Source organism: Loxodonta africana, chromosome 4 (genome assembly GCF_030014295.1).
Source record: "Loxodonta africana isolate mLoxAfr1 chromosome 4, mLoxAfr1.hap2, whole genome shotgun sequence".
NCBI classification, from domain to species: Eukaryota; Metazoa; Chordata; class Mammalia; order Proboscidea; family Elephantidae; genus Loxodonta; species Loxodonta africana.
In genome coordinates, this window is record NC_087345.1 from 66538453 (window position 1) to 66561754 (window position 23302).

The 23302-nt window shown below is 40.6% G+C and overlaps 1 protein-coding gene across 1 annotated transcript in view; it reads right to left on the reverse strand.

Annotated features, from left to right (window-relative positions):
- FRS2 (fibroblast growth factor receptor substrate 2) overlaps positions 1-8592 on the reverse strand; it is a 119253-nt gene extending 110661 nt beyond the window's left edge. The window contains exon 1 of the mRNA XM_023558788.2: positions 8406-8592. The gene's annotated coding sequence lies outside the window, so the exon portion shown is untranslated. The remainder of the gene's footprint in view (positions 1-8405) is intronic.
- Positions 8593-23302: the final 14710 nt, after the last annotated feature.

The following is a 23302-nucleotide window of genomic DNA, read 5'->3' on the forward strand; positions in this document are numbered from 1 at the left end:
ATTAAGTAGATTGCCAGGACTTTCTTCTGAAGTGCCCCTGGGTAGACTCAAATCACCAACCTTTTGATTAGCAGCCGAGTGCTTAGCCGTTTGCAGTACCCAGGGACTCCCACACTAAAGCTACTTACCTTATAAATCACTTAAATCAGGTAGTAACTCATGGCTATATGTTATTTATTTACACAACAGTCCAAGGTACTCGCAATATAAATAAAAAAGACAACAGACTAAGCTTATAGTGGTCCATCTACTAACTTACAAGGCAACTGTAGCTAGTGAAAGAAACAATATGCTATACAAGAAAATAATGTTGTTGTTAGGTGCTGTCAAGTCTGGTTCAGACTCATAGGGTCCCTATGTACAATAGAAAGAAACATTGCCCGGCCCTATGCCATTCTCACAATCGTTGCTATGTTTGAGCCCATCACTGCAGCCACTGTGTCAATCCATCTCATTGAGGGTCTTCCTCTCTTTTACTTTACCAAGCATCATGTCTTTCTCCAGGTATTGATCCCTCCTGATAACACGTCCAAAGTACATAAGATGAAGTCTCACCATCCTCGCTTCTAAGGAGCATTCTGGCTGTACTTCTTCCAAGACAGAGGTGTTCGTTCTTCTGGCAGTCCAGGTATAGTCAATATTCTTCACCAACACCATAATTCAGAGGCACCAAGTCTTCAGTCTTCCTTATTCAATGTCCAGCTTTCAGATGCAGATGAGGCAACTGAAAACACCATGGCTTGGGTCAGGTGCACCTTAGTCCTCCAAGTGACATCTTTGCTTTTATAAAACAATACCACCTTTAATATCTAAACCAGAAAATCTCCAATTTTCTTTAAAATTAAAAAATGTTGTTGTTGGGTGCCATCCAGTCAATTCCAACTCATAGTGATCCCATGTGACAGAGCAGAGCTGCCTCACAGGGTTTTCTTGGCTGTAATCTTTAGAGAAGCAGATTACCAGATCTTTCTCCTGTGGAGCCTCTGAATGGGTTCAAGCCACCAACCTTTCCATCAGCAGCCAACTGCTTAACTGTTGCACCATGAGGGTTCCTTAAAATTAAACAATAACCTGAACATTCTGCTTTAGGGATGCTAACAAGTATTTAAGTGTTTCTATAGCATTCCCGGGGCCCTGGTGGCACAGTGGTTAAGCGTTTGGCTACTAACCAAAAGGTCGACAGTTCAAATTCACCAGGCACTTCTTAGAATACGGAAATTATAGAACAATATCGTTCATATCACGTGCAAGCAAAATTTTGCTGAAGATCATTGAAAAACAGCTGCAGCAGTATATCGACAGGGAACCGCCAGAAATTCAGGCTGGTTTCAGAAGAGGACGTGGAACCAGGGATATCACTGCTGATGTCAGATGGATCCTGGCTGAAAGCACAGAATACCAGAAGGATGTTTACCTGTGTTTTATTGACTAGGCAAAGGCATTCGACTGTGTGGATCATAACAAACTATGGATAACACTGCGAAGAATGGGAATTCCAGAACACTTAATCGTGCTCATGAGGAACCTTTACATGGATCAAGAGGCAGTTGATCGGACAGAACACAGGGATTCTGACTGGTTTAAAGTCAGGGAAGGTGTGTGTCAGGGTTCTATTCTTTCACCATACCTATTCAATCTGTATACTGAACAAATAATCCAAGAAGCTGGACTATATGAAGAAGAAAGGGGCATCAGGATTGGAGGAAGACTCATTAACAACCTGCGTTATGCAGATGACACAACCTTGCTTGCCGAAAGTGAAGAGGACTTGAAGCACTTACTAATGAAGATCAAGACCACAGCCTTCAGTATGGATTACGCCTCAACATAAAGAAAACAAAATCCTCACAACTGGACCAACGAGCAACAACATGATAAACGGAGAAATAATTGAAGTTGTCGAGGATTTCATTTTACTTGGATCCACAATCAACAGCCATGGAAGTAGCAGTCAAGAAATCAAAAGACGCATTGCATTGGGCAAATCTGCTGCAAAGGACCTCTTCAAAGTGTTGAAGAGCAAAGGTGTCACCCTGAGGACTAAGGTGCGTCTGGCCCAAGCCATGGTATTTTCAGTAGCAACATATGCATGGGAAAGCTGGACAATGAATAAGGAAGACCGAAGAAGAGTTGACGCCTTTGAATTGTGGCGTTGGCGAAGAATATTGAATATACCATGGACTGCCAAAAGAACGAACAAATCTGTCTTGGAAGAAGTGCGGCCAGAATGCCCCTTAGAAGCAAGGATGGCGAGACTGCATCTTACATACTTTGGACATGTGGTCAGGAGGGATCAGTCCCTGGAGAAGGGCATCATGCTTGGCAGAGAACAGGGCCAGCGGAAAAGAGGAAGACCCTCAACGAGGTGGGTTGACATGGTGGCTGCAATATAACAACGATTGTGAGGATAGTGCAGGACCGGGCAGTGTTTCGTTTTGTTGTGCACAAGGTTGCTATGAGTTGGAACCGACTCTAGGGCACCTAACAACAACAACTCCTTAGAAACCGTATGGGGCAGTTCTACCCTGTCCTAGAGGATCGCTATGAGTCGGAATCAACTGAATGGCAACGGGTTTTTTTTTTTTAATAATACCCTCAATTTTTAAAATTACCTAACCAAAAACACTTAAGAAAACAAATGTTAAACCTTAGTCTAACAGTCACTTAGGCAAGGTTTGCACCTTAAGTTTTTTCCCCTACTCTAATTGAACCAGGGAGTCAATAAGCCCCTCATCTAGAAAACTGAATGCAATTTCAACAAGGGCTTATGTTAATAACTGGTTTGTGTCCCCAGGAGGACTCCTGTGGCTCCACTTACATAACCCATTATGCAAAGTGCCTGAACTATTCTCTTTCTCTAGAAAGTGTTTTGAATACTGATATCTGTACAAGGTTTACTGGCTATATTTAATAAGAAAACTTTTTTCTCTCTAGCTTCAATTATCTTTCCTGCAGAAGAGGTAGAAAGGAAAGCCAATTTCTGCAACTTCGCTATGTCAAGGGAGAGTTATTTATCTTATTGGCTAATCAAAGAGTAATGACTTAAAGCATTACCCCAGGCAGCCCCCACAGCTGATCAGTTTTCTCCTGGGACCCTGGTTGGGAAACAGTCTTAAACAAATAATTTGGAGCAACTCGTACGAACTCAACTGAAAAAGGTCTGAACTGCTCCTTGAAATGTGTTATAAGTATTCATTGTGAAACCTGACAAAATTAAATTTAGTGGTGGCAAGAATCACAATACAGCCCCTGTAGAGTAACAGAAGGATAGAATGTACCCAAAACCTAACTTGAATATGTACAAATGTTAGATGAGTACTCTCTCCCATCCCTCAAGTTCTGTTTAAGCCAAGATTTTTGGATTTTACAGAACCATAATCTTAAAAAAAATGGGGAGACCAGCATAAAGATGCCAACTTTTATTCTGCCAAAGACATTTTAAAAATTACCAATCATCATCACCATCATTTCATAAAAGAAATAATATGCTCACATCAAAAACAGTAAAAGATCGCTTTAGAAAAACAAAGTGTCTTTTAAATTCAATAGATCTCTCTTTAGGAAAAGCTAACTACATTCTTATTTCACTTCAGGCAAGTGAAAACTTTGTCATGGATGAACACTACTCCACGGTCCAGCATTTACTAAGCAGCTAGCTCCCACTTGGAATAACGCTACTCCATGGTCCAGCATTTACTAAGCAGCTAGCTCCCACTTGGAATAAAAAAAAAAATAGGACATGCCTAAACCAAACATTAACCTATTCAATAACGAGGAACTAGATGCTTGCAGGGGTTTAGGGAGTCTCCCTTGGTCGCAGGCCAAGGACTTTGACACAGATCTGTCTAATTCCAGAGTTGTTAAGTATTATGCTAAGTTTCCTCTAATATTCTCCCAGTGGTATAAGGATTCACCCTCATCCAGTCACCTCTGTGACCAATGACAACCAAGGAATTTCCAAGACAGCTGGCAGAAGTGAGAGGTGCACTCCCTGGCCATCATTCAGACTGAAGCTAAATGGAACTCCTGACCTTTGCCTCATTAATACCAGGCTCACTGCAACTAAGCCAACCAGCCCAGACAAAGCACACACAAAACCCCCTGCCTCTAACAACACTGAAGCAAGACTCTTAGGAATTCCCAAGTGCCTGTGATAAGAGTGAAAAACATATTCCTAAAAAACAAAAGGAATGCATTAATGCTTAAGAAAGAAATAAACATTTCCATGGTAACAGTCTAAAAATAATAAACTCGCCCTCAAAAAGTTACTACTCTAAGCCTCATTTTGGAAATTATTACAATTATCTTTTTATGCATTATTACACAGGTTTTCCCCGTTTAAATATCCAAACAGAAAATTACATGAAATTCTATAAATTTACCCTTCTTGAAATTTCTGAGGAGTCCCTGGGGGGCACACACAGTTAAGTGCTCAACTACTAATCAAAAGGTTGGCAGTTCAAACCCACCCAGAGGCACCTTGGGAGACAGGCCTGGTGATCTGCTTCTGAAAGGTACCAGCCTTGAAAACTCTATGGAGCAGTTCTACTTTGCACACATGGGTAGGCCCTTAATCAGACTCGACTTGATGGGAGCCGACAGCAAAAACAAAGTTTCTAAGATAAAATATGCATTTTATATATGTATAATTATATGACAGATAAAAACATCTTATGATCCTACCCCCCTAAAATAATCAGACTATTTACGAACATTAGAGACAAAACTACTCATGTTAATCAAAAGTACTTATAAAAGAGAAAGGTGAAAGAAAAATATGTAATTAAATACTATTTTCTGTGAAAGGTAATACTAACAGACGGTAGTAATGGGAACACAAAAATTAATATTCAAAAGCTCTTGATACTAAAAACAAAATCAAGTCATACACAGAAATAAATGGAATACTGTGTCAGAGATTTGCTTCCAAAGCCTCACCTATCAGTTGTCAAACAAATGTCTAAAGAAATGACCAAACATAGCGCTTAGGTAACCAACATCTAACACTCTGGAACAAATGATTCTGAAACAGTTTGTCTGCCCTGAAATAAGGGAATTGTAGTGAAGTATGCTTGCTAGCAACAGCAAGGAAATTTTACTTTCCAATTGGATTTTCAATGATTAGGTTCCTTTTACTCCCTATGAATCTGCAAGATGAGGGTATAGTTCACAGACTTATCAAACTCTCATCCATTGCATAAAATAATCTACTTAAGTGTCTTTGTTTTGAAACAGATGCCACGTAAAATAAAGTTGTTTCTTTTTTTTCTTTCCTCTCTACACTTTTTCCCTTGGCACTTTCAGCTCCTTACACAGATTGAACTAGTACCTCTATATGCATTATGCCCCTACACCCACGTCTAATATATGCCTAGCACTAATCTCACTCTTGAACTACAAACCCACATTTCCAAAAGACTCTGGGCATTTCCAATGTTTAGCAAGTATATAAAAAAACTCACCGTATCTAATGCTGATCTCATTATGCACCTCCTTGCCCATAGTTCTAGTGAAAGTATCACCATCACCATCGCCCACAGCTAGAGAGTATAATCTACTTCCATCTCCTCCAAACCTTCCCCAATGATTTCCCCTCTCACCCACCTACTAAATCAATTGCCAAGTCTTCTTACTGTTAAACTTCTGTTCTCATCCCACTGCCATTGTCCTTGCCCTGAATACCATATTCAAAGTCAGTTTTCCACAACAGATCATTCTACACACTACACAATTAGACCTCAATAGCTTCTTATCACTTCCCAAATGTTGAACTCCTAAATACAGCATTTAAGCATGCTCCACAATCCAGCTGCAACTTAAATTTCAAACTTGATCTCTTATTCCCCAAAATGACCCCTATATCCTAAGTAACCTGGTCCACGAGCTTTTCTCTGAGTACACAGTGTACCTTCCCACCTCCACGCCTCTGCTAACGCCATTCTCTTTATTTGAAAGGCCTTCTTCACCCACCTACTACTTCCAACCCTTGAATCTTTGTCTTAGAACTCAGGTTACTAGTTACCTGATAGCTACAAAAACCTAGGCAAGTTAACATATTTGAGCCTCAGTGGCCTCATTACTAAGAAAGATGCTTACACGGCTGTTGTCATCTTAGAAAATACATGTAAAGCAGCTAACATAAGGCCTGACATTCACTAAGTGCTCAATAAACAGTAGCTCCCGCACTATCCTTGTATTACTATACTTCCACATTTCCCATTATTACTCCCACTGAAAGTGAACCCTTTTTCCTTTTGTACAACTCCAAACTTTGGGTCAAACTGATCATGGGGTATTTACATATATTTCTTTATGTTGTAAATATTTATGCAAACATCTTACATCCTCCTACCAGATTTCAAATCCCTGAAACCAAAGGCTTGATCTTTGTATCCTATAATGCCTAGCAGTGTTTTTCACTGCTAGCAACACCCATCTTCAACGTTAAGTCCCAACTGCCTAAACAATATAATTCTCTTCTTCATGATTTCTGACACCTTAGAAAATTATTGCCAAAACCGAAATTTGAGTTGCTATGGCTGTATCTTTTTATGCTCCTACATGGTTGTCTAACATAAGCTGATGCACAGCAAAGGTTTACTATCTGTTGAATTAACGTGAATAATATAATAAAATTTACAATGCCTAAGAGCATCTGATTTCTGTCATCTTTTTCTGCTCTTACAATTCCTGAACTATTTCCTTTCAAACCATATTAACTATCAAACCTTCAGTACAAATCTGTAATCATATCTAACTTAACTCTTTCTCCAAATTCTCTTAATTTCAATATTCCAACTTTATGCTTTAACCAATTAAGCAATTCAGGCTGTTAGGAATCTACAGCGCTCCTGTAAGTCAAGCAACTAATCTTCCCTCCACAATATTTTCCAGAGAGTTTTTAAAAAATATCCACCCTTTGAGATAAAATTTTCTTTGCATAGGAGAACTACTCACTTCAGTCTATCTTCCCTAATTCATGATATTACCTCCCCATACATTGAAGGAAAGGAGAATAAGTACACCAAAATAACTGTAGTATAAGTCCTAATATAACCACAAGATAAGAGGTGCAGAAAAGTACAGAAACTTCACTAGTTTCATGAAGATGGTCAATGTATACTTCACACTAAAAAATTTAAAAAAGAAAAAAAAAGTCATCTGCTCATAGCCATAATCTGCTGTAACTACATTCTCTTATGGCCATAATTTTTTCTTTTTTTTTTTAAATCACCATTCGAAATGGGAAAATCTTATTTCCCATAATCTTTCAACAAGTCTATATTATTTAAATCAAAAAATAACTACATCCACCCTCTCTTCTAGGAAATTCTCAATTTATTCGAGGTAAACACTTCCTAAGTTACACACACACACACCCTCCTCTGCCCACCTGTGTGAACCTCTCTCTGCACTGCAGCAACAGCTGTAACAATGTAAGAAACCTCTGAGGAGTAAACAAGAAAAAATTTTCTTTTAAGTGAAGGAAAATAACAGTTTCAAGTATGAAAATAAACTTCGGGACAGAAGGTATACAATTCTTCAACCCTTTGCAAGCAATTCCAAAACATGCAACAACCGCAGGCTGAACTCATCATACAACCGTGACTTCAGGTAGCCACGGAATCAGGAGTGCAGATGTGAAAAGAGCATCATTTTTTTTTTTTAAGTCTGCAAGAAAATACGGGAGCTTACGTGAAGTACTGATTTTTCCCAAGTAAGTTTTCTGTTTTGTTTTGAAGTGACTTCAATAAACGCTTCAGCAAGCTTTTAAGTGAGTAAAGATCATGTGAGGCAAGCCGGTGCCACCGTGACCTACGTATCCAAAACCCGTTAAGAGCGCCGTCCAAATCGGCCCAGCACAACCCCAAAGCGGGTCTCCGTAGAAAGCATCGCAAAAGATCCCCAGCAGCTACGCACGCAACGCCCCACCCTGCAACTGAGGAGACGACACCCCTGAGACCTGGGCTAATTACTGAACCCGAGAACAAACCCATGGAAGACCAAAGTCGGGGACTGGAGCCCAAGATTGAGTCTGGTGTCCGAGTCGCTAGCTCCCAGACAGACACCGTAAACCAAGTTGGGGAGGCGGCGCTAAGTCTTGGGGGAGCAGAAACGAAGGGAGTCGGACCGACCGAGGCCCAGCCTATTCCCACTCCCGAGTCCCAAAACAACAACAGCTTCGGGAACCCCCTCCCCGGCTCCGCCCCGTCCATCCCCATGGCCCAGCTGCCCCGCTACTTCCCGCCCGGACGACTCGGCGGAGACCGCGGCGGCCCACAACCCGCTTCCCTCGGACCCCGACAGCCGAACCCGCAGCCCCGAGCCCAGAGAGGGCGGCGGGGGCCCGAAAGCGCCCCAACGCGGGCCTGAGGTCGTCCCAGTCTGCTCCCCCGTCCACTCACCGTCGGCCTACATGCCGGGAGGGGAGAGGGCGCGGGTCAGGGAGCGCAGAACCCCAGGTTCCAACCCTGGCTGGAGCCCCCACTTGAGAGCCGTTCGAGCTTCAGCTGCTATGCCTACAAGGCCTCTCTCCGGCCCGAACCTTGGAAAAGCACTTCCGGGGGAGCGGGGAGGGAAGGGTTTTGGCACCGGAACTGCTCTCGGGCTGGAGCTGCCAGGGCCTCCCGGGCAGGGCGGGGCGGGGCGGGGCGGGGCGGGGAAGGGCGGGGCCTCTCCGCCCCGCTCCCGCAAATCTGCACCTAATCCGCCCCGCGGCTCCACCTTAACCCTTTACAACCCCGCACCCTTTATTTTTCTCGTGTCCGGGTTGTTCTACTCCGGCCACCTTATTTCAACGACGAGGAAATCGAGGCTCAGAGAATTTAGTTGCAAGAATCCAGCGCAGACACTAGGCCTCCCGGCTGTCTCCAGTGTTCTTTCCACTCCAATCTTATTCCTTTAAAAAAAATAATAGCTAACATTTATTGAACACTTACTGTGTGGTAGACACAGCAATAGGCGCTTCCCTTATGTTAATTTATTGAATCATTCCCAAAACACTGAGGCTGGTGCTATTACCTACGTCTTGCAGAAGAAAAAACTGGTCAAAGATTCCAAACCCAATACCACAAACTTGGCTTTTGGTTTTATTTTAACTCATATTGTGTATATAAATCTCATCTACCCTCAACGAAATATTTAAGTTCTTTTAGGGCAAGGACCAAATCATATTCCATAATCACTTGCAATTTCGAAAGAGGACAAGAGCTGAGGGACTCTGGAATCACACCACCTGGTTCTGGTTATTTTTCACCAGGGCAAGTTACCTAACTTTTCCAAGCCTCGATTTAAAAAATGGCGAATATATACGTGGTGGGAGGGGGGGCTGTTGGAAGAATTCTAGATGATAATGCATGATAAACACGTGGCAGAGTACCCCGTACCAAGATAAAGCAACCAAACCCCTTGCCAGTGGAGTTGATTCCGACTCATAGTGACCTTATAAAACCTATTGCTGGAGAGTTGATTGCGACTCATAGTGACCCTGTAAGACAGAGCAGAACTGCCCCCACAGGGTTTCCAAGAAGCGGCTGGTGAATTCGAACTGCTGACCTTTTGGTTAGCAGCCTAACGCTTAACCACTGCACCACCAGGATCAACAATTCTTATACCTCATCGACAATAGGAACAATTTCTCTTCTAGTGGAGTCACTCTAGCAGAGGGTGATTAGGAAAAGTGTGGGTTAGCAATAGAAAAGGTCAGTTTAAGAAATAACAAAGAAACAGAGGTTTTTGCAATGTGAAAATTGAAGGTAAGTGAGCCAAAGAATGACCCAGGGCCAGCTTGAATGCTTCTGAAGCTGTGAACCGAGAAAATGTGAGGACCCACAGAGTCAGATGCCAGGCAGGCAAAGGAGGGAGGTAAGGAAAGAAAAAGCCACAAAATCAGAAAGGCACAGAACATTTTAGGCAGATTCTGTATCTGAGCCCAGACACAGGAAAAAAAAAAAAAAATGCCTCTTAGTATGCACACTATCTGCAAAACAAATTTACAAGTATCTCTTGAAACTGTGTGGGTGGAAGATTTTTTTTAATTTTCTAGTAAGGGGAAATGAAAATAGTTCAGAACTCATTATTACAAATTTCAGATGCAAACAATGCCATTACTATTGGCTTTATTTATAGTGCAGTTTTATGTATTTTATTTTTGTGATCTTAGAAGTAATCTTAATTATTTTATTTTTGTGATACTTCCTTGATACCCAAATTCAAGCTGCCTTTCTTACTTCCGGGTGTGAAGAAGTAAAAAGCAGAGCCTGGGTTGGCAGGACTGAAGTCTTCTGTTTCCACCCAGGCCCTAGAGGAGTATTGAGTAGAATCCTGAATCACAGAGTGTCAGGCTCTGTGCCCACGGAGAGGTACTAGAGGTGGTCATTTAACCTGGTCATCTAACTGATAAATGTTGCAGCCGTGATATTAATGCAAGTCTGTCTTCTCAAATGCTGTTCATCACCATGCCAGTGGTTCTCAAACTTGTCAGTGCATCAAAATTACCTAGAGGGCTGGTTAAAACACAGATTGCTTGGTCCCACCCCCAGAAGCCTACCGTGGCTTCGCAAAGTGAAGTCCCTGGACCAGCCACTTCAACATCATCTGGGAACGGGTTACAAATGCAAATGATTGGCCCAACCCTAGTCCTTGTGTATCAGAAACTCTGGGGTGGGACCCAGCAGTCCATATTTTAACAGGCCTTCCAGGAGATTCTGACATACTCACAAGTTTGAGAACCACTGCATTTTACTGTCTTCCACATATTACTCTGTCGAAGCAGAAATTCTTCCCACTGAACTAGATAATGTCTTGAAGCATTTTAATTATTTTTTGCCCTCAAAGGGAGATGAGGCTAGAAAAAAAAAATAGCATTAATGGCAGATTCCTTTTTTGATTACTTTAAATTTGTACAGAAACTTAACCAAATAATATTGGGATGGGTGGGGAACTAATGTCCTTTGAGAACTACTCTGTGCCAGGGGCTTTATATGGATTTTCTAATTCAATTTTCACTATACTACTATGAGGTTTTATGGTTTTCATTATTCAGATGAGAAAAACTGAAACTTAGGTGAAGTGACCAACTTAAGGCCACATTCTGGTTAAGTGGCAGAATCAGGATTGTTCAAACAAAGATCCCTCTAATTCCAAATCCTATGCTCCTTCCATTTTGTGGCAGGAGCTTTGAGAACCAAATTCCAGTGTGGTCTCCACCACCCCAACTATGCAACATTGAGTAAGCGATTTAATCTCTGTTTCAATTTCTCCATCTATAAAAAATGGTGTCATAAATCTGCTCCTCCTACACTGGAATGTCAGAACAAATGAAGAAATAAAAGTGTAAGCACTTTGAGCTATTTGAAGAAAAACAGTAAAAAGGCAAGTCATTACAGAAGTGTCTGTTTACCAGGTGTTGCTATGTGAGCCCAGGCATTAAAAGCTTTCCTGGTTATCTCCTGATTCATACATAAGACACTGAAAGACCATACTTGATGTCAAAGAAAAAGTTGAATTCATTTGTCAGTGTCTCCTGGAACTGCGAGGAGATGATAGAGGATGTCATGCATCTGTTTTAGAAATCACAGGGAACTTCTCACTGGTTGACTTTCTTCGACTCCAGGTTATTACCAGGTTGCTGACCCATCCTAATCCTAGAGGTCTCTTCTCCAAACCCTTTTTTGTCCCCATCCCAGGCACTCCTTCATTTTTCTTCCTTCCACCCAGTAGGGCAAGACTTAAAATTCCTGTTACTTTATCATGTAGAAGGTTTTGGTTCTCAATCCCCATCTCAAACCAGATTCCAGGCCTATCTTTGTTGACAGAATCACCAGGTTGCACAATTCCAGGGAGTACCATTCACAAAGAATACAATGTGAATGGTGCTCAAGGGGGTGCCAATTGCACAGACCATGATAGGAGTGCGGACCCCCTGGAACTGTGCAAGGCTGTGGCATAGCTCCCACCCCAAACTTCCATTAAGGTGTTTTGTTAAACAAAAGAGACATCTACCTGGGTGTCCACTCTTCCCCAAGCTTTAAAATAATGGGCTTCTTTGTTTGTTTTCTGTTTGTTTGTGAGCCTGATCAAATACTTAAACCACCCGGCTTAAGACCTGAGATCTACACTTTAATATAGCATTCTTCGCTCTCTTCTGCGATATTGTTGCCTATCTCCCCATTAGACTTGTGAGTTTCATGAAGACTTTATCATATTTTGTCCTCTTCATGTTTTATTCGTGCCTTGACACAAGTGCTCAAAAAGCATTTGCTGATTTGAACAACAGCATACTGTACTGTTAGTACACATTGTGAAATAAAATAAAAAAATAGACATCTTACTTTGATTTCAAGGGGTGTCTCTTGCCCATGAGCCCAAAATTAAAAGTAAAAATGCTCAGCCAAAACTGATCTTGCCTGCAGCCTTGTTAACTTGTTTTTCACCCAAAACTGGTAATTTACTTTGCAACGTTGCTGTGCCTCTTGAAGAGGGTGGTCGATAACAAACGCATTACTTACTGATGTAATGAAGAAGACTGTGTGCGCCCTTAATTTTAATTTCAAGAAGTCTTATAGTTACAAAAGAGCCCTGGTGGCATTGTGGTTAAAGCGCTCGACCTTCAACCGAAAGGTCGGCAGTTCAAACACACCGGCCGCTCCAGGGGGAAAAGATTTGGCAGTCTGCTTGCATAAAGATTTACGGCCTTGGAAACTGTGGGGCAATTCTACTTTGTCTGATACGGTTGCTATAAGCTGAAATCCACTGGACAGCAACCGGTTTTTGGTTTGGTATAGCTACAAATATGTAAATAAACAGGTTTTTCAGGTACTTTTTAGAAAGTATTTCGCCACCATAGAAACTTATATTCATTAAGAAAAAAAAGAAAAAACTACACCTTAAAGATTTGTACAAATGAGTGCCACCACCACCACCCCCTCAAGTCGGGCCAGAGACTACCTAGTAACCTGATGCTGGCTGATCTCAGTAAATCAGCAGAGGGGTGTGTGTGGAAGGGGACGGGGAGGGTGGTTCAATCACTTTAAGATTAACCAATGGTTGATTTTCTATCCTACACCCTCCTCTTCTCTTTATAAACTTCATTGTAGCTAGCCAACATGGAGCCATTTGTTTGTTTAGAATCAAAATGGTATTCCTATATGCATGTAACTGTTGGAATAAACCCTATGTCTTAATTTTCTCTTTCTTTCTTTTTTTTTTTTTAATAGTTTTGGTGTTAGAAATGGAACCTGTAGCAGATCACCGAGGACCACTTGCTGCTGGTGAGAGATCAAGTGATGGTACCCCACGAGGGCCTTTTGTGCCCAGTTGTTCTTCCACCACAGCTGAGGAACTTGGTGACTCTTTCCCAGGTTTGAATTCCACTCCTTTTGTGTTGAACTCTCCGGGTTTAGATCTGAGCAGTTTTAGGTCTTTTCCATGGTATGTCATCCTTTTGCTCTGTTTATTTGGGGTAAGGGGCATGGATCTCTGTGCTTTCAGATAGCCATTTTACGGAGACCTCGGTTTAGATATAGTCATCTTAGAGATTTTAAACACGAGCTCCATCTGTTTTCACTCTCAAGCCACATGTTTCTTGGAAGTGGGTTGACTATACCAAGGATGACTTGAATTTTGAGTGGCTACTTTGAGGAACTGGGTTCCCAATTGCTTTGATTTTTTCCACTCTGAAAAACTTTCGTTTGGTGCCCATATTTCATTATTGGTTCCCATTTGCTTCATTTAAACATTCTCCTAGGACTGGGTCAAGGGGGAACCAGACTGCTCTGGTAAAGAAAGTTGTACTGAGTCTGACAGAGGCCTTAGGTAGTTTTGTTTTTGTTTAAATGGGTTCAGCTAAGTCCCAAGTGTCTGGGATACCTCCACCTGGGACTTTGGCAAGTTGATATGTTTAAAAATTATGGATCCAGAACCTGTTTTTTTGTTTGTTCTTTGTTTTCCTGTTAAAATGGGTCAACCTTACCAAAGACAACTTGGAGTTGCAGTGGCCACTTTAGGGAACTGGGTTCCCAGTTACTTTATTTTGTGTTGTGCTGTCCAAAATTGTTAATTGTTCTGAAGGGGAGAATCATGGGGTGGAACATGGGAATGTGAGCCCTGTAGGCCTGTTGTTCAGGCTGGCCTCTAAGACTGATGAGTTTGTGATTCTCACAGGACCATCGTGTGTTCGGGAAGGCTTTGTTGTGGGTAACCTGTGAAGCTAAAGCGGATCTCCTTCCATCTTGTTTTTGTCCTGAGATCTTGGCTGTGATCCAGAGAGGGTGTTCTGTCAGTTTTTGCACCTGCTGTCAGGTTAGGGGCCCAGCACTGCCCATTGCCAGCTCTCATGTGGTCGTCTTATGTCTCAGTTCTCTCCTGTTGTAGGAAAAAACCATTTCCTTTGTGTCCTCCCATCCCTAGGTCTTGCGTTTATCTTTCTAAATGGCATAATTTCATTAAGCATGATTTGGACCTTTAGTGGACACTTTGAAACGCTTTTTAATATACATTAATTCATTTGAAAAGTACACTAAAAAAAAGAATTAATTACTTATTTTGATTAGTATAATGAGGCCTCAGAAAAATGAAAATATTTTAAAAATTGTGTCTCGAAAAGATTCCTTAAAGCATGTACAGATATATGTAATATTTTTCTACCTCCAGGTGTTATTATTAAATCAGACTAAAATACCCCTTCGAGGAGTTTTATTTTGATTAATTTAGAGATAAATAAGCACTTATACAAATTGAGTATTCCAAAAAGCCCCCAAAATTAAGCAAATTGAACCTCAAATGCTTTCAATGATAAAAAGTTTTATTATAGAAACTGATCCATAATTTTTTTAAAAAATTGAAGTTCATATAATTTACATAAATCTTTAGCAAACTAGACTAGTTTAATAATTCTGGTTTCAATAAAAGCTGCTATCTTTTAGTTATCAATATTAAGTATAATATAAGCGTACGTTTTATTCTACTTGGGTATGCTTTTCCTAACTTATACAAGTTCACTGATGGAACAAGCTAGCATTACTTCTACTAAATATTGAAGATCATGCAAAATGTAAATTTGTGTTTAACTGAATCATATCATAATTCTGACAAACTTTATTTCAGTAGTAATTACATATTGTGGTATATAGACTTGAAGATAATTTCCAAAATCTTTATTGTTGTCATTAGTTGCCATCAAGCCGGTTCCAACTCAGCCACCCTATGTACAACAGATCAAAACACTGCCCAGTCCTATGCCATCCTCACAATCATTACTATTCTTGAGCCCATTGTTGCAGCCACTATGTCAGTCTATCTTGTTGAGGGACTTCCTTTTTTTCACTGACCCTCTGTTGTACCAAGTACAATATCCATCTCCAGGGACTGGTACCTCCTGATAACATGTACAAAGTACAGGAGGCAAAGTCTCGCCATCATCGCTTCTAAAGAGCGTTCTGGCTGTATTTCTTCCAAGACAGATTTGTTCATTTTTCTGGCAGTCCACAGTATATTCAATATTCTTTGACAACACCATAATTCAAAGGCATCAATTCTTCTTTGGTCTTCTTTATTCATTGTCCAGCTTTCGCATGCATATAAGGCGATTGAAAATACCATGGCTTGGGTCAGACACACCTTAGTCCTCAAAGTGACATCTTTGCTTTTTTAACACTTTAAAGAGGCCTTTTGTAACAGATTTGCCCAATGCAATGTGTCTTTTGATTTCTTGACTGCTGCTTACATGGGTATTGATTGTGGAACCAAGTAAAATGAAATTCTTGACAATTTGAATATTTTCTCCATTTATCATGATGTTGCTTATTGGCCCAGTTGTGAGGATTTTTGTTTTCTTTATGTTGAGGTATAATCCATACTCAAGAGTGTAGCCTTTGATCTTCATCAGTAAGTGCTTCAAGTCCGCTTCACTTTCAGCAAGGAAGGTTGTATATCTGCATATCACAAGTTGTTAATGAGTCTTCCTCCAATCCTGATGCTGTGTTATTCATCACATAGCTCCACCTCTTGGATTATTTGCTCAGTTTACAGATTGAGTAAGTGTGGTGAAAGGATACAACCCTGTCATGGATTGAATTGTGTCCCCCAAAAGTATGTGTATCAATTTGCGTAGGCCATGATTCCCAGTATTGTGTGATTGTCTACCATTTTGTCATCTGAAGTGATTTTCATATGTTGTAATTCCTATCTCTATGTCGACGAGATGTGATTAGCGGCAGTTATATTAATGAGGCAGGACTCAATCTACAAGATTAGATTGTGTCTTAAGCCAATCTCTTTTGAGATGTAAAAGAGAGAAGCGAGCAGATAGAGGGAGACCTCATACCACCAAGGAAGCAGCGCCAAGAGCAGAGCACCTTCTTTTGACCCAGGGTCCCTCCACCTGAGAAGCATTTAGACAAAGAAAAGATTGATGACAAGGACCTTGAGAGAGAAGGCCTTCCCCTAGAGCTGGCACCCTGAATTTGGACTTCTAACCTCCTAGACTGTGAGAGAATAAATTTCTCTTTGTTAAAGCCATCCGCCTGTGGTATTTCCATTATAGCAGCACTAGATGACTAAGACAAACCCTGATGCACACCTTTCTCTACTTAAAAACACACAGTATCCCTTTGTTCTTTTCTAACAACTGCTGCTTAGTCTGTGTACAGGTTCCTCACGAGCACAATTAAGTGTTCTCGAATTCCCATTGTTCCCAATGTTATCCATAATTTGTTATGATCCATACAGTCACATGCTTTTTCATAGTCAATAAAACACAGGTAAACATCTTTTTGGTATTCTCTACTTCCAGCCAAAATCCATCTGCCGTCAGCAACCATGCATATAGCTCGTTCCACATCCTCTTCTGAATCTGGCTTGAATTTCCAGCAGTTCCCTGTCAAGACACTGCAGCAACCACTTTTAAATGATCTTCAGCAAAATTTCACTTGCATGTGATATTAATGATATTGCCCAATAATATCTGCATTCTGTTGAATCACCTTTATTTGGAATGGCCACAAGTATGGATCTCTTCCAGTCAATTGGTCAGGTAGCTGTCTGCCAAATTTCTTGGCATACACAAGTGAGCACCTCCAGCACTGCATTCATCTGTTGCAGCATCTCAGTTGGTATTCCATCAATTCCTGGAGCCTTGTTTTTTGCCAATGCCTTCGATGCAGCTTGGACTTTTTCCTTCAGTACCACCAGTTCTTGATCATATGCTGCCTCCTGAAACGGTTAAACATTGACCAATTCTTTCTGGTACAGTGACTCTTCCATCTTCTTTTGACACTTCCTGCCTCATTCAATATTTTGTCCATAGATCCATAGATCAGTAGGTTGGAGAGCAGGGCTCTTGTTCACGGGCTGTGAAGATCAACAAATCCCAAGATTGGCAGGCAAGACTACCAGGCTTCTCCTGATTCACGTAGCTGCAGGAGCTGGAGAACCCAAGATTGATAGGTGGGAGAGCAGAGCTCTTGCTCACAGGCTGTGAGGACTGATGAATCCCAAGATTGGCAGGTAAACTGCTAGCTCAAGTCCCAAGAACTGGAGCTCAGAAGAACAGGAGGCAACTGCAGGATCCAGAGAAGGCAAAAGCCAGAATGTCTGCTTATATTCAGATGCAGGCCACGCACCCATGGAAACTCCCTTTGAACTAATTGCCTACTCACAGCAGATTCCATCATGGGGGTGATCACATATAAATATGGAGAATCATGCCCCAGCCAAGATGACCCACAATCTTAACCATCACACTAACTTATACAAATTTACTGATAGAACAAGCTAGCATTACTTCTACTAAATATTTAAGATTATGAATAACATAAATTTGTGCTTAATTGAATCATATCATAATTCTGACATGCTTTATCTCAGTAGCAATTGCATTTTGTGGTATACAGACTTGAAGATAATTTCCAAAATCTTCAGGTAACTTAAAACCTTAAAGTGATACTAAATTGAGTTAATTAATGAATATTCATTATAACTTAAATTTATGTACTTCTCTTTTTTATTTCTTATATATCACAGACAAGGTATATATATTTGGGTCTGTTGATGAATGTGTCCATTATAATCACATTAAGAAGCTATGGTGTAAGGGTTGTGTATGGATATAGAAAGTTGCAGAAGATTCACAGAAAGGGAAATGAGAAAGGTTTGGTTCTTGGATGGTTAATTTGGTTATGGTTGTCTGTAATGGGCAAAATGAAAGCAAGAGATGAGCCAGCCTCTGATTCTGGCCTGTCCAAACTGAAGCCCAAACCCCTATCGAAAGAATGTGTGGAGGAACCTGAGACAGGGCTGGGTTTAGAATTGGGAAAAGATACCAAGATGTGGCAGTGTTTAGATTTGAAACTTGAAGTACAACTTTGTGCCCTTCCAAAGGAAAAAGTAATGTGGAGAAGCAGATAACAAATGAAGCTAAGTTGATTCCCAAGGGAAGGTTATGCTGCAAGAATATATAGGGGAGAATTGAGGAGCTCTTTTTTTTCCTAGCAAGGTAGAAATTGGGGAACAGTTGTTTAAAAAGGAGATAGATGAAGTTGACATTGATGGAGTTAGAATGGAGGTTCTAATGAATCACTACTTGAGATTGGGCAGGACAACAGAAACTCCGCCTGGTTTTGGAATAGTAAAAAGGCCTAAGAAAGCACTTTCTATTTAAGCCAGTTAGGGGAAATTTAAGAGGCCGGAAGATAGAGTTAACAATAAAAACCTCCTCGATTTTAAAAGAGCAGAGGCTCTTTATAATCATGTTACTTGCTAGTTTACTTTTGAAATTGTTTACTGTCACTTTGGTTGAATAGGTAGGTTAAGTATGGTTCCCAGTAACCCATGATCCTGTTTAATCAACTGTTCAAATCCCTGAAAAATTTGATCCTTTGCCACCCCAAAATCAAATCCTAAATGATATATTTTTTAGCTAAAACTGTCTTTGAGATTTCTCAGGAAAAAAAAAAAAAAAAAGGAAGGACCCTAAAAAATCCCAAAGCATTTTTTTTTTATCTTATAAAAAGAGAGGTGCTAGAAATAAGTGTTTATTTGATATGTTATTCTTGATGAGTTTCATGGGAAAAATTGTCAAATCAGAAGAGGTGCTTAGCTTTCCCAAGGTTAAATTTGTATGTGTAAAATGTTTTTAATACAAATATTTTTGAAATGTATACTACATTAAAAAAAAAAAAAAATGGTTTTTATACTATATGGGAAGTTCCTAGAGATTTGCCCATGCTCTTATTGTTCATTATATGTTTCTGTCATGGGTTGAATTATGTCCTCCCAAAAATGTATGTATCAACTTGGTTAGGCCATGATTCCCAGTATTCTGTGGTTGCCCTCCATTTTGTGACTGTAATTTTATGTTAAAGAGAATTAGGGTGGGATTGTAACACCCTTACTAGGTCACATCCCTGAGCCAATGTAAAGGGATTTTCCCTGGGTGTGTGGCCTGCACCACCTTTTATCTCTCAGGAGATAAAAGGAAAGGGAAGCAAGCAGAGAGTTGGGGACCTCATACCACCAAGAAAGAAGCACTGGGAGCAAAGCGAGTCCTTTAGACTCAGGGTTCCTGCTCAGAGAAGGTCCTAGTCCAGGGGAAGATTGATGAGAAAGACCTCCCTCCAGAGCCAACAGAGCTAGATAGCTTTTCCCTGGAGTTGTCACCCTGAATTTAGACTTCTAGCCTATTAGACTGTGAGAAAATTAATTTCTCTTTGCTAAAGCCATCTACTTGTGGTATTTCTGTTACAGCAGCACTAGATGACTAACACAGTTTCTATTTATCAGAATCCTTGCACTGTTTGACTTCATATTAGACAACCAAATTAGTGTTTTCAGTTATAATTTTAGAGTTTTTTAAAAATGTTAACTTGATCAAAACTTTATTTCTTTAATTTGAATCTAGCGTCATCTAGGCCGATGGTTTCCAACTAGGGAGTCACATCGCTTATGAAGTTTTATTAATATTCAGATGTTTACAACCTTCTAGAGACTACTGAATCTCTTAACTTGATAATCTTGATATATTCTTGGTACATCCTAACTAAAAGCTTGGTATTATTATATGTCATATCTAAAGCTCTCTTCTTGTTAAAGATTATGTACGCTTTTAAAAGTTATTATTAATAAATTAACCATGTTTTTTTTAACCATAGCCATTTTTAAGTTTTGTCATCTGCAGATAGTTTTATTTTGACTCCGTGAAAGCATTTACAATCAACCACAGGCTAGAGTATTTCAACAAAAAAGGACTGTCTCAGACACATGGAAATGACTGCCCAATATTTTGGGCATTTACTTCTAATGAGGGTACTTACACTACAGGACTGAATCAAGATTTCCAAAACACTTGTGGAGAAGCTGATGGGTTCATGGAACTGCTAATCCAGAATCAAGTGGAACAGAAGTTAATTACAGACTCGACGGCACTGGGTGCTGGGTAGTCCCTGACTTACAATGTGATTCCGTTCCAACAACACTGGTATAAGTCGGTTCTGACATAGGTCGAATACCTCATTTTTTTTTCTTTCAGTTTTCATTATTTTTGCCTTTTATTATCAGTATCTTTATAAATCTAATCTTTATTTGTCTTTGAGAGTTGGCATGAGAATGATAACATCAGCTAATTACACAATGAAACATTGTATTACATATTACTAATTATAAGATGTACAAAAAAAAACAAATGGAAGTTGTAAGTGCAGTTCGTCATAACTCAAATATGTTGTAAGTCAGGGACTACCTGTACGTAGGACTGAGTGGACTAAAAGATTGTAAGTTTTTGCATGGAATATTGCTAATGTTTTAACGTTCTATTTTCTGAATATAAGAAAATTCTCTTTTCTCCTAAACTATCTACAACTTATAACAATTTAATCAACTATATTTATGCAAATAAAAATGAAACATTTGTCTTTTTCCCTGCCTGATCACTCTGGAATTGGAAAACTCTTAATGAGTATTCTTATTTTAATGGCAATATAATTATCTGTAGTAAGTTCAGTAAGAATCTGTACTCCTCAGTAATAGAACATAATTGGAAATAATATAATAATCAGGCTTTGACTGGAACATCATATTTGAGAATGATATGCAAAGAATCAGGTATGACCAGACACTTTTAAGGAACTTATTTTTTTTACCCAAATCTCTGTGTCTATAGGTGAAATCTCGTGGCAAGTTCTTGGCTTGGGTTCCTAGCCTGGAGAGAGTTTTACAAGTTCAATCTGAGATTCCTTATAAAAACTTCCAACAAAGTAAGTTTAAAAGGCCTATAGGATAAATTACTATTCTGGCTGCACCTATATAAATAATGATAAACAGCTTTATTTTTAGATAAAAAGTAACTTTGCTTTGAAATTACTTTTTGTATAGAGGGGAATGACTGTAGAGAAAAATTTTATATTTCAATAGGAAATTGTAGCAAGTCCTTACAGGCTATCAAGTTCTGGTTCTGTTCATTGTCTTTGAACTATTTTACGTCTTTTACATCTTGTCTGCACTGCAGACAACTAATAGCTTTGCCTTCTACCTGTAGATTGTACAATCACATGGTCTGTTATGCTGGGAACAACAACTTAAAGAGGAATGGTAGCACATTCATTGCCAAAAAGGATATTTCAAGATCTATCCAGAAGTACGATGCTATTAGTAATAGGATAATATCTATACGCCTACAAGAAAGACCAGTTAATAGAACTGTTATTCAAATTTATACACCAGGCGGAGCCAAGATGGCAGAATAGACAGACGCTTCTGGTGAGCCCTCTTTACAACAAAGACCCGAAAAAAAAAGTGAAACCAGTGTATTTGTGACAAGCTGGGAGCCCTGAGCATCAAAGGCAAGCATAGACAACAAACTGAGGGGCGGGGGAGGAAGAGACCGTTCAGAAGTGGAAAGGAGTTGCCGGACCTGAATTGCGGGGAGCCCTCAGGCACCATTCCCAGAGCAGCAGCGGCGGTGGCGGTCGGCGGTGGCGGGCTAGTACTAGGGTTGGGCCGCAGTTTCCTGAGGGAGAAGCAGCCAGCCACACAGCCTACTCACACCTCCAGAACCTGAGGAGAATGGCCCTCTCGGAAAAAGCTAAGTACTTGTGTATCTTTTACCACGCCCCCACCCCCAACCCCTAAGCCGGCTTCAGCGGCTGAATCCCTGGGCCTGAGATAGGCCCTGGTGAGCACCTAGAGCCATCCTTCCGGCCTTGGGGAAGGAAAAAATTTGCAAATGGGGAGAAAAAATAATTTGCTAGCTCCATTAACCAGGGGAGCTCAGGACAGAAGCGGCTCCTGTCCAGGAATAAACCACCCATGGACCTTGAGCACCTTTCTCTTCTGCATGGACCTGTGTGGGCCTATTTTGGGAGAATAGGCCCTTGTGGGCAAACTCTAACCATTTCAGCTGTGTGGTGGAGAGGTGGGTGTTTGATGTTTGGTATTGCTTTTCCTATTAAACAAGGTCCTCACCTACCCACATCAGGGACCGAAGGACTCGTAGCTCCACTCAGGCCACCCTACAACCAAAAACTTTGGGTGTCCATGGTCCCTCTGCAGAACCCACCCACCAGGACGCTCTAGGGAACAGAGATGCATTTTCCTCAGAGCACTCAGGGGTCGGCTCTCAGCCCCCTGCCTTGTTCAGAGCATGACCCCCTGCTGCAATCAGATACTGGTATATACACCAATCACCCCTGCCCCTCTAAGACTGTAGGACAGAGCCTGTGCCACACACTTGATGACCAGCTATCTGGAAACCTGAGCTGAATTCATATAAGAAAACTGAATGGACTCCTAGACTGACATACCTGATAACAGCTCTAGCCAGCTGGGGACAGGACACCAGAGCTCCAAAGGTGAAAATAATCAAGCTAGCTCACTCAAGCAACCCACAGGGGTATACCAAAACAAAACAAAGCAAGCAGCTATGACACAGTAAGCAAGCATAAACTAATACAATAACTTATAGATGGCTCGGAGACAACACTCAATATCAAGTCGCATAAAGAAACAGACCATGATCACCTCAACAGGCTCTCAAAACAAAGAATCCAGGGATCTTTTTTTTTTTTTTCCTAGATGAAAGTGCATCCCTGGAATTACCAGATGCGGAATAAACCCACTAAAAACCAAACCTACTGCTGTCAAGTAAATTCCAACTCATAGTGACCCTAGAGTACAAAAGTTTAATATACAGAACCCTTCAAGACATCAGGAAGGAAATGAGGCAATACACAGAACAAGCCAAGGAACACACAGATAAAGCAACTGAAGAAATTAGAAAGATTATTCAGGAACATAATGAAAAGTTTAATAA